Below are 12,450 nucleotides of genomic sequence, written 5' to 3'. Positions count from 1 at the left end.
GGTGCCCATGCCACATGAAGCCACACTACTTCCCAGCCCAGCCCAACCAGCCCGGCCAAAGCCCCCTGCAGTCAGGACACTGTGGGGAAGAAATCAAGAGCCCACAAGGAAATGCCCTCCCCTGCATACTCTATTTGATTTACTGGTCTTCAGTTGCATTCGTTAAAGATTTAACACATTTTCAGCTCATTGAGGCCTGCAGAGGACATCCAGTGCCACGGCAGAGGATGGAGAGTAGAACAAACGGGACAGCTAAGCCAGCCAAGCTCTGACAAGTGTCTGGACAAATGGAGGCTCTAGGGTGGACTATGTCAACCCATAGACCTTGGAAGGATTTCCCCAACCTTGGAGCAACAAAATCAACAGCATCTCAGAACTACTGAAACCACTTAAGCAGTATCCTTGGAATATACTCCACATTGGGGACCCTAGGATGACATTGAGTGACTCCCCCCTCCCCAGGTACCGATGCGGTTAGGATGCTAGGAGTAGCCCTCTCCCTACTCTTCCCTCTTCCCCCAAATACAGAAAAAAAAAATGAGGACAATTGTCTCATCCACTCCGCATTCCTACCCTAATCAGTGCTCCACATGGGCATGCATCCTTCTTGACTATGTAAATTGTTGTTTACATAGAAATAAGATGAATTTATTATAAAAAAAAAGATTCAACACATTTCAAGTCAAATATTTAGACAATGCAGAAGCCAAGAAATGAAAAACAATACTGAGAGAAGAGACAACAAGGGCAAAGTAGCCATTCTCTGCTGGTGAAAGCGGCCGCGGGTCTCGGGCACAGGGACCACACTCGGCTGAGGTGCTGGCCCCAAAGATGGAGAGAGCTGCAGTGGAATTGTTTCACAAAAGAAAACCTTTGTGTTTTGCAGAGGAGCCCCCCAAATCCCTACCTCCACGCTAAGGATGTCCCCAACTTCCCAGCACACTGTGACCAGCACAGGCCTGGGTCAGGAGCTAACAGGGATGTCCCCTGCAGCGACTAACCCCTCCACTCCAGCAGAAGCAGGATGGACACGGACACACATTCAGGAGGGATACCCAAATGGCTGCAGCTCTCGGCTGGATGGAAATGCTAAGAGCCCACCTTCTCAGACAAAGGTCCAACACGAACCAGTGTCTCAGCCACACTTTTTATTATTAATATAAATCACACTTTTCATTACTATTATTACTACACCTGACCCAAGTTTTAGCCACCTTGTTTTTGCTTTCAGTGGTGGAGTGCCAATGATTTGATCAACCAGGTGAACAACCATATAAATAAATCAAGGTAATTGCTGCCATTTAAAAGGTCATTACAGCTTTAAACCCATACTCTTAATTCACTGAGCTTTAAAAAAAAAAGTCAATCTTTATTCATCTACTGAATCATCTACTGACACCTTAAACTCGAACTTGGGGAAGTTCATGATTCACCCTTCAAGCCTAGAGCCCACAGACACACCTGTACTCCACCAACGGGTGGCCACAGATAAACACGCGCCTATCCACAGCCACCACTGGCCTCCCAAGAGCCGGGAATCCAAGTGACCTTAGGACAAGTGCCTTGAGTCAGCGGGAAAACCCTCCGCTGGCCCGCCTGCACAGGGGCTCAGCTCCGATGACTGGAACCCCCAAGTTTACACACTGGCAGGCCTTCGGCTTAATCATCATTACTGCTCCCCTTTCACTCTCCAAAGGCAGAAGTCAGAGGGCAGCTGCCCGCTGAACGGGACGGGTCCAAGGGGACCGAGTAGGGCCGGGCCGGCTCCACAGCTGGTTCTGAGCATGCGGGGGCGGGGGAGGAGGTAAAAAAAACCTGACGGTAGGTTGTATGTCAACAAAACACAATTCGTTAAAACAGTGAAATACACTTCAAAATGTCTTTGTTCAGATAAATCATATAAAATTATCCTCTACCAAGATGTCTTTCCAAATGTATTTTCACGAAGATGCAAATCGTGAGCACTTTTTAAAGTGCAACTTTTCAAAAATAAAGAACCAGGGTTTTTTGTTTTTGTTTTTTGTTTTTTTATTTCTCACTTTACAAAAGTCTCTGCGTCTCAGAACTGAAGACACGCGGGAAGATGAGCTTTCCTGACCCTAATCGTACAAATGAAAGGGTGGGAAAAAATCACAGGCAGGAAGGGTAAAGGGTACAGGGGGACCGGGGGCCAGGGCCCAGGTCCGGCCACATTCACCTACGGCCCGGAGGACTCAACAGATGCCCGCCCGCACACGCGGGGAGTCTGGCGCACCTCGGCCCGGCTTCGGGCCGCCGGGCACACTCGGCAGGCAACGGAGCGCCGGGCGTTCGGCTTGACTGCCCAGCAGCTGGGGCGGACATCTGGAGAGGGCGCGGGCCAGGACGGCCTCCTGACCCCACGGGGGGCAGCGAGGGAACAGCCCTGACGCGACCTGCGCAGGGTACAGCACCCCTCAGGCCCGGCCCGAGCCAGCCCGAGGCCGTTTTCCACCCGGGCACCCCTGCGTCTGCTAGGGGTCCGGGTCCCAAGTTAAGGGCTGACATCTTGAGTGGGGCTAAAAAAAAAAAAACCTAACCTCTCCCCATCTTCCGCGGGATTTCCTTCCTGGGCTCCCGGAGGCGTTGCTGCTCCCGCACCCAGCAAGAGTAGCAAGGCCTCGCTCCACGGGAGCGCCCGGCTCGTCTCTCCGCAGCCGCCCCTTCTCCGCGTCCGAAGCGGACTTCCAGACGGGAACCGAAAACGGCCGCGAAAGCCAAGGCCGGCCCGATCCGGTACGCCGCGGGCCCAGCTGGCGCTGCCCGGCGAGGGGAAGGCCCGCTCACTTCAGCCCGGCGGCATCCAGCCACCGGTTGCGGTTGCCGCGGCGAGGGAGAAGGCAGCTACTGGGATGCCCCGGCCCCCCGAAGTTTCCACCGCCCCGGCTGCGGGTTCGCGCCCCGCCCGGAGCGAGCCCGGGGGGCGGGTCCGCGGGGCTCGGCGGGAGGGGAACTTGGCGCCCGCCACCGTCGCTGCCGCCGCCCGGGCACTTTCCTTCCACGCCTCCCGGGGCTGACGGCCGCCGCTGTCGCCGCCGTGGCCACCACAGCCGCCGCCACGGTCAGCGAGGTGCCCGGGCGCGCCTCAGGAGCCGGGCCGGCCGGCGCGCGGGGGCCGCGGGGGCGCGCGAGGCCGCGCGCGGGCGCCTCTCCCCCCGCCGCCCTCGCCCCCACGCGCCGCCACCCGTTGGCGCCGTCGCCGCCCGCGCCCCGCGGCTTTCCGTGGGCAAAGTTGCGCGGCCGCTTCGAGGGGGCCGCCGCGCCGTGCCCCGGACCCGCCGCCGCCGCCCTCCAGGCCGCCGCGCGGGAAGGCCCAGCCGGCGGCCCCGCTTTTTTACCTGCCGGGAGTTTTCGCGCGCGCGCTCGCCTTCTCCTCGCCTCGCGCTCGTCCTCTTTCTTTTCTTTCCTCTTCTCGCTGCCCCGCGCGGGCGCGTTTTCCGCTCGCGCCGCCCGCGCTCACCCGCTCGCGCCCTCCTTCCTGCTGGGCTCGGCGGAGCGGGGCGGCCGGCAGCTCTCCCCGCCCCCCTCCACCCGCGCTCCGGCGGAGGCGGCGGCGGCGGCGGCGCTCCGCGCTCCGACTCATTCCAATATGGCACGGGCGCAGGGCGCATGCGCCCGCGCCGCGGTGCTCCCGGCAGCCCGCGCCCCTCGCGCCGCGCGCGTGCCGAAGCCCGGCCGGGCCTCCCCGCTGCCCCCGCCAGGCCGCGGTTGCGGGCTCGGGACCGATCCGGACCAGCGCCGTCACCCCCGACCCCCGGCTCGCCCCAGTCCGCCACCCGCCGAGGGCGTGGCGGGGGGCACGCGGTGGCAACCTAGGGCTCCGACGGCGCGGTGACCCCCCGCGCGCCCTCGGCGGGGCTGGCCGGCCCGGCGCGGCCCCGCCATTCCCCAGCGCTGGCTCGGATCCCCAGCCCCCCGCCACGGCCCAGTCACGGTGGATGGAGCGGCCGGCATCCCGTCCGAGCGTCCCGGCCGTGCGCGGCGGGCGGCCGCACGGAACCTCCTAGGGGCGAGCGGCGGACCGAGGTGCTCCCGCCCCTAAGGGCTGGCTGCGCCTGTCGCCCCGGCCCCGACCCCGACCCTACAGGGTGTGCGGATCGCGCTGCCCCCGCAAACTCAGGTGGGCGCCCGGGGTGTGGAGGGGGGGTCCCCTCAGTCCACCAAGTCTCGCACGAACCCCGCGACGCGCCGAAGTCAGCGGAAGGTGCCGGGCACATCCGAGTTTGACTGAGCGTCTCTGAGCCCGGGAAAACGACCTGAAGCTCAGAAGGGGCCGCGGGTCGGCCTCGCAGCCCACCGTGCCCACGGGCAGTTCCTGCCACCCCCCCACACACACACACACACGGCCCTTGCGTGCGCCCCTTGCCCAGCAGGTGCAGGTGCCCGACCCCCGTCTGCTCGACAGAGCTCGCTCGGGAACGGAGTCCCCGTGCCGGATTGGGAGGAGGACACCCACCGACCGATCGACCCGGCTCCGACGGAGCGGCCCCACAGCGAGGGGCAGGTCCGGGTCGTCCCGCGGCAGGCTCGGTCGTGCTCCCGCCGACCTCTTTTGCCAACAAAACGCTCGCAGTCAGACCGCTGGCTGGGTTTGAATCCAGAGTGACTGAATCATTTAACACAGGGCCACCGGAGAGAGAAGGCAACAAAAATATAGTACCCCTCATGCTATTAGGGGATGCTGTGTGTCTCTCAGAAGACCCTCCCCGACACACCCACAACACGCTGTCCTTGGCTGACCACTTTTGGTGTGAAGGTATGCACTTTGTCCCCTTAGCGTATTTTTGTTCCTGCTTAACACCTGTTGCCTGATGCATCCTACAGTCTCCCTGCCCCCTCTCATAGTTCAACGTCTATTCATAGTTCAAGTTTCTCCCGTGAGTAAACGTTCTATGCCTTCGCGTGCATCTACCATGATGCGTGTTCCCCCTGTGAGTGACCTTCGTCCAGGAATTGAGCCCCTCCTAACCTGGAGCAAGCCATTTCTTACGTCGGTCACTGCTCCTTGGGTACCAGACGGTTTTCCTTTCTGGTTCATCCCAGCGTTCCATCTGTGTTGAGGTCCTTCATTCCTTCATGCCGACACAGTGAGCTTTCCTCCACCGTCTGGTCGGTAGTTTCTCTGCTCATTTGGTTCAGTTCCATTTTGTATTGGATGTGCTGATAATTCTCTATCCTTGTTCTTTATGGCGCTTTTTGTCCTTGGAAGATAAAATATGGCTTTAGCTTCCCACTACCATCACCAATTACTATTGCTCATCCAGTCAACATTTATTAAGTAACCCATCTGTTGGTCTTTGCTTTATGAAACCTACTTTTATGCTTGGCTTTCGGTTTTGGGTGGTAGATGTCAGTTCTTTGAAATAGTTTCTCACATCTGGCACCCTCCGTTCCTCGTCACAGGGGTCTTGCTTCAGAACATCACTCAATACACAACTAGTCTGGGTCTCCATGTGTTTCCTATAAGAACATAAAGGTGGGACCCAGCATGATAGCATAGTGGTTCAAGTCCTCACCTTGCACGCACCAGGATCCCATATGGTCGCCAGTTCTAACCCCAGTGGCCCTACTTCCCATCCAGCTCCCTGCTTGTGGCCTGGGAAAGCAGTCAAGGACAGCCCAAAACTTTAGGACCCTGCACCCATGTGGGAGACCTGGAAGAGCTTCTGAATTCTGGCTTCGGATTGGCTCAGCTCCAGCCGTTGCAGTCACTTGGGGAGTGAACCATGGAAGATCTTCCTCTCTGTCTCTCCTTCTCTCTGTATATCTGACTTTCCAATAGAAATAAATAAATCTCAAAAAAAAAAAAAAAAAAACATACAAGTGGGCCCAGCACTATAGCTTAGAAGCTGAAGTTCTCACCTTGCATGCACCAGGATCTCATATGGGTGCCGGTTTGTATCCTGGCTGCTCCACTTCCCATCCAGCTTCCTGCTTGGAGCCTGGTAAGGCAGTCAATGGCCCAAAGCCTTGGGAACCTGCATCTGTGTGGGAGACCCAGAAAAAGCTCCTGGCTCCTGGCTTCTGATTGGGAACACTGCCATTGTGGGAGCTTGGGGAGTGAACCAGCGGATGGAAGATCTTCCTCTCTGTCTTCTCTGTAGATCTGGCTTTCCAGTAAAACAAAAACAAAACAAAACAAAAAGCCCTATAGGTGTTCAATAAGAGCTACGTGTTTAGGTAGGGCTGGAGAACAGACCCTTTTCGCCAAGCCCAACACTTAGCACCCCTGGGGCACTAGCAAACTGCTGGCCTTCCCTAGCTAGGCCTTGCCCAGGTAGCCTGGTAGGATCCTGGTCTACCAGGTGGCAGCAGTATTAACCCCTGCCTCCCAGAGCTTAACAAAAGGGCGTTACTCATCCTAAGTTACCCTCCTGCTGGGGCTGGGCTGGCCCCAAGCACTGCCGTGTGCCCCTACCTCCTGCCCTGCTTCATTTCTGTGTCTTCCTCTTGTAAAAACTGCCCTCCACGTCCCACTCGGGGCCCTTTAACCAGCTCAGGGGAATAACTAGGGTTTCCAAACAGGTAACCAAGAACACTCAACCGTGCACGAGAAAAATGGAAGCAGTGCCAGGATTGGGGTTTCTCTGTGGGGAGGTGAAATGCTCTACAATTAGGCAGCAGTGAGGGCTGCACAGCAGTGTGAAGGTGCTTCTATCAGAGCCCCCAGAAGGGTGTGCTTTGACAAGGTGGATGCTGGGCCAACACAGTGAGTGAAGCTGCCGCCTGTAAAGCTGCTGTCTCCAAGAGAGGGCTGGTTTAAGTCCCAGGTGCTCCGCTTCTAACTCAGCTTCCTGCTGCTGGGCCTGGGAAGGCAGCCGAACATCGGCCACACGCTTGGGCTCCTGCCACCATGTGGAAGACCCAGATCTTGGCCTGGTCCACCCCTGGCTCTTACAACCATTGAAGAGTGAAGCGAGAGAGAAAGAGATCTGCCTTTTGAGTAAATAAATTAAACAAAAAAGATTTCATTAATCCAGAAAGTTCTCTAGTCCCATTCCAGTGATTTCCTCACACACAGGCATCTGCTGCTCCAACTTCCAGCTTCCGAGCTTCATACCCTAAAGCTCCACGCAGGGACCAGGTGGTCAGCCGGGCGGTGACTCACATGCATCCTCAACAGCTCTGAAGCTCAGTGCCCCGTTCCAGCTCCTGACTCCAGCTGCCCTGATGGAGTTCCTGGCATCTGGGGAGTCAAACACAACACAGGAATACCTTCTCTGTTCTTCTCATTTGGCCTCTTAGATTTATTACAGAATGCAGTAGTCCCCTGTTAGCTGTGATTTCACTATCCAAAATGTCACTTTTTTGCACTCCGCTTCTGCTCAAAATTCTTGGAAACTGGGTTTGGTATCATATCCTAGTGGCTAAAGTCCTTGCCTTGCACACACTAGGATCCCATATGGGCACCAGATTTAATCCCAGTGGCCCTGCTTCCCATCCAGCTCCCTGCTTGTGGCCTGGGAAAGCAGTCAAGGACGGCCCAAAGCTTTGGAATCCTACACCCGCGTGGGAGACCCGGAAGAGCTTCTGAATTCTGGCTTCAGATCAGCTCAGCTCCAGCCATTGCGGCCACTTGGGGAGTGAATCAGTGGATGGAAGATCTTCCTCTCTGTCTCTCCTTCTCTCTGTATATCTGACTTTCCAATATAAATAAAATAAATCTTTAAGATAAGTAATGAGAAAAATTGGGATTTCATTAATTACAGTTCTCTTTGCAAGCAAAAAGGGCCCAGCGCCATAGCCTAGTGGCTAAAGTCCTTGCTTTGCATGCGTCAGGATCACATAGCATGCCGGTTTGTATCCTAGCTACTCCACTTGTCTTCCAGCTCCCTGCTTGTGTCCTGGGAAAGCAGCAGAGGAAAGCCTAAAGCCTTGAGACCCTGCTCCCATGTGGGAGACCTGGAAGAAGCTCCTGTCTTCAGATGGGCTCAGCTCTGACTGTTGTGACCACTTGGGGAGTGAACCAGCAGACAGATCTTTCTCTGTGTCTTTCCTTCTCTTTGTATATCTGACTCTCCAATTAAAAAAATAAAACGATTTTGTAAAAAGTTATTGGAAATGTCCAAAGAAACACACTCCCTTCAAGTCTCCCACTGTGCATCCTTTTGGGTTGGGATGAAATCTCACACCATCCTGCCCAGGATGTGAAGCGGCCCTTTGCCTTGCACATCCATGCTGCCTGCACTCCCTGGGCTTGAGCTGTGAACAGGCAGTATTCCAGAGAAGGATCCTTGGGCACCTTTCCAAGCCAGGAGCCAGGCTCAAGGGCTCGTCCATCCTTCCCTACACTGATGCCTGCTTTTACTCGCATTGACTGGGTTGCTGAGACTCCTAGCCGCTCTCCCGTCTAGGGGAAGCCCTTCCTGCGTTGGTTTGATGAGGCTGCTCAACATAGGCGGCCTTGGCAGGCGCACACAAAGCTCTTGAGAAGCAGTAAATGGTTTTTCCTAAGGCCGAGTAACGCATTCAAAAGGCAGAGCAAGAGGGAGGGGGGTAGCGAGATCTTCCATCCGCTGGTTCACTCCCCAAGTGGTCATAACAGCCAGGGCTGGGCCAGGCTGAAGCCAGGAGCAGGAACTCCATCCTGTCTCCCACGCAGGGGGCAGGGGTCCAAGTCATCATCTGTGTTCTCCCCAGGATGCAGCTGCCTGAAGCTGGAACTGAAATGGAGCAGCTGGGGGCTGAAAGGGCTGCTCTGACACAGGGTGCCAGCACCACAGGTAGTAAATGTCTGTCTGTTGCACCCGGCAGGAGCACTTACCCAGGGGATTAGATCAGAGCAAATACACACAGGCCTGACACGGAGTTTATGCTTTCCAGACATGGGTTCCCACCTCCCTGAGCAACATAACTCGCACCTGCCTGCTCCGGCTGGCCCCATCCTGTGCAGCTGGAAGAAGGGGGCCTCTGCCAGCAGGAAGACTCACCTCCAGGAATGGGAATGGGAGGCTGTTGGAGGCCATGGGGGTCAGAGCGGCACCCCACGGATGAGGAGCAGCTACAGCTGTGATACATTGCCGCTGGCAGTGTCTTCCAAAGCCAACAGCCCCCACTGGGGATGCAGCCACTCCATCCCCGGTACTTCCCGGGTGCAGATACACGACCACACAGATTCGTACAGGAATCCTCCCGGAGGCGTGCTCACCGCAGCCACAATCCAAATGACGGTGGACAGCACCTGAGCAGATACCGTGCGTCTCTCGTCCAAGGATCTGATGATGCAGTGATAAGGAAGGGATGAGTCTCATGGCATTTAGTGCGGCACCCGAGCTGCCCCCTGGGATGCCCTCATTCTACATCACAGTGCAAGGGCTCATGTCCCAGCCCTGGTTCCCGACTCCAGCCTCCTGCGAGCAGAGACATTAGGAGGCAGCAGGTGATGGCTCAAAGACCTGACTCCTCGCGACACACCTGGGGGACCAGAGATGCAGCCCGGCTATTCCCTGATTGTTTTTATTAAACTGTCTTATTTATACAAAGAGAACAGATTTCATGTAGTTCATAGATATAATCTTAAGAATACAATGCTGGGCCCCACATGGTAGCCTAGCAGCTAAAATCCTCACCTTGCATGTCTGGAATCCCATATGGGTGCCGGTTTGTGTCCCGGCAGCCCCAGTTCCCACCCAGCTCCCTGCTTGTGGCCTGGGAAAACAGGTGAGGATGGCCCCTGCATCTATGTGAGAGACCTGGAAGAAGTTCCGGGCTCCTGGCTTCAGATTGGCTCAGCTCCAGCCACTGCGGCCACTTGGGGAGTGAATCAGTGTACAGAAGATCTTCCTCTCTGTCTCTCCTTTCTGTATATCTGATTTTTCAATAAAAATAAACAAATATTTAAAAAATGGAGCCCAGCGCGATAGCGTAGTAGTTAAAGTCCTTGCCTTGCATGTGCCAGGATCCCATATGGCGGCCCCGCTTCCCACCCAGCTCCATGCTTGTGGCCTGGGAAAGCAGTCGAGGACAGCCCAAAGCCTTGGGACCCTGCACCCGCGTGGGAGACCCGAAAGAGCTCCTGGCTCCTGGGTTCAGATTGGCTCAGCTCCAGCCATTGTGGCTGCTTGGGGAGTGAACCATTGGAGGGAAGATCTTCCTCTCTGTCTCTCCTTCCCTCTGCATATCCGCTTTTCCAATAAAAATAAATATTTAAGAAAAATGGTACTCCTCCCCTCCTTCCTCCTCTTCTTTATTCTTTAAATTTTGTTATAACAGACAAGATCGGGTCATTCAGGATGGTATGATCAAGACTAACTTTGTGAAAACTGATTTTTAAATTACTTTATGATCACAGGTTTAGTGCCCCCACTAAATAAAGCATTCAACAAGTAGGAATAAAAATTACACTGTTCTGCAGGAATACACCCAAGGGCTGTATGCAGTAATTAAATCCCAAGAGATCAATTAACTTCCCTTCCTGCTACCTGCATTTGGGGAAACAACAAATCTCTCACTTTCTCTATTTCTGTCTCTCTTTTCTCTCTCTCTGCCTTGGAAATAAAAATATATAAAAATTTCTTAGAGTTACAAAACATGGGGCTGGTATTGTGGCATAGTGCATTAAGCTACCACCTATGATACTGGCATCCCATTTGAACACCAGTTTGAGTCCCAGGTACTCCACTTCTGATCCAGTTACCTGCTAGTGCGCCCTGCCATCCATGTGGGAAAGCCAACAGAGTCACAGGCTCCTGGCTTCAAGCCTGGCCCAGGTAGCCCCGTACAGCCATATGGGGAGTGAACCACTGGATGGAATCTCTCTAATTATGCATTTAAAGTAAATTAATCTTGGGCCGGTGCGATAGCGTAGCAGCTATTATTGTTTTATGGAGAAATAGCAATCTGTTAATCCCCAAAGGGAGTTGACCAAGCAGCGATTTGGATAATTTTTTAAGTTTTAAAAAGTTTATTTATGATGCAAAGAGAAAGGAGAGAGCATGCACACTCCCACCTGCTGGCTTACTTCTCAAATGCCCATAAAGTCTGGGGCTGGCCTGGACCAGGGCCAGGCAGGAACTGGATTCCATCCTGGGCCAGGGCCGGGCGGCAGCTGGGACTCCACCCAGGTCTTCCATGTGGCAGAAAAATTCAGGCATCTGCATCACCCCTGGAAGCTAGAGTCAGGGCCCAGAACATGGGCTGAGCCAGGCACTCACCTGTGGAGTGTGGTCGTCTCACCACCAGGCTAAACAGGGGTTCTTCCTGTATTACATTTTGATGTAATAAGAATGCATGCATGCATTTCTCGTGTAACTTAAAACCGAACAGCTAAGTTTGGAACAGTTTTCAAAAATGTTTATATATTTATGTACATATTTTTTTTCTCTTAAGATTTATTTATTTTATTACAAAGTCAGATATACGGAGAGGAGGAGAGACAGAGAGGAAGATCCTCCGTCCAATGATTCACTCCCCAAGTGAGCCGCAACAGGCCGGCACGCGCCGATCTGAAGCCGGGAAGGAACCTCCTCCGGGTCTCCCACGCGGGCGCAGGGTCCCAAGACCTTGGGCCGTCCTCGACTGCTTTCCCAGGCCATAGGCAGGGAGCTGGATGGGAAGTAGAGCTGCCGGGATTAGAACCGGTGGCCACATGGGATCCCGGGGCGGTCAAGGCGAGGGCTTTAGCCGCTCGGCCACGCCGCCGGGCCCTGTACATATTTTTAAAAATTTATTTTATTTTTATTGGAAAGGCAGATTTACAGAGAGAAGGAGAGACAAAGCTCACTTGTCTGCTGGTTCACTCCCCAAGTAGTTGCAGCAGCCAGAGCTGAGCTGATCCGAATCCGGGAGCCAGGAACTTCTTCCAGGTCTCCCACACGGGTGCAGGGTCCCAAAGCTTTGGGCCGTCCTCGACTGCTTTCCCAGGCCACAAGCAAGGAGCTGGATGGGAAGTGGAGCAGCTGGGATGTGAACCAGTGCCCATATGGGATCCTGGCGCTTGCCACTGAGCCGTATTACTGGGCCTAAAAACATCTTTTTTTAAAACCAAGTTTGTGAAAGCTTAAAACAAGGAAGAAAGAGAAGAGAAAACAAGGGTACCAGTGATGAAGTGACTGGTAAAGAGACGGGCAGGCCTGTGTCTTTAACTCCCCACCTGTAAAATGAATGCGTGGGTCCCCACAGGCCCTGAGACTGCGTCGAGGACCCTGCTCTCCTGGGAATGTGCTGTCAGGTGAGGGCAGGACTCAGAATGAGTGTTGTGGTGGGGCCCAGCTGTGTGGGCACCGCTGGACTCACAGGTCTTAGTACACCAGCACTAATCCAGGCTGCAGGGAACAATGCAGCCGTGGTACGACTGGCCGCCCCGCAGCCCTCGGCAGCTGTGTCCACCTGGACCAGTCTCTGCACGTCTCCCCTAGGAGCCGCAGCTCAGCTTTGACCTGGGCTCCAGGGACACACCCTTTCCCTTCCATGCGCCCTAGGCAGAAGTGGGAC

At 55.1% G+C, this 12,450-nt stretch overlaps 1 protein-coding gene across 1 annotated transcript in view; it reads right to left on the bottom strand.

Annotated features, from left to right (window-relative positions):
• The window catches only part of SFMBT1 (Scm like with four mbt domains 1), an 86,056-nt gene extending 82,472 nt beyond the window's left edge, over positions 1–3,584 (bottom strand). Inside the window, exon 1 of the mRNA XM_058678533.1 lies at positions 3,357–3,584. The gene's annotated coding sequence lies outside the window, so the exon portion shown is untranslated. The remainder of the gene's footprint in view (positions 1–3,356) is intronic.
• Between the last annotated feature and the right edge of the window lie 8,866 nt (positions 3,585–12,450).

This window comes from Ochotona princeps, chromosome 21 (assembly GCF_030435755.1).
Source record: "Ochotona princeps isolate mOchPri1 chromosome 21, mOchPri1.hap1, whole genome shotgun sequence".
In the NCBI taxonomy this organism is placed as follows: Eukaryota; Metazoa; Chordata; class Mammalia; order Lagomorpha; family Ochotonidae; genus Ochotona; species Ochotona princeps.
Note: the sequence above shows the minus strand (reverse complement) of the source record. Positions and strands in the feature narration are given on the sequence as shown.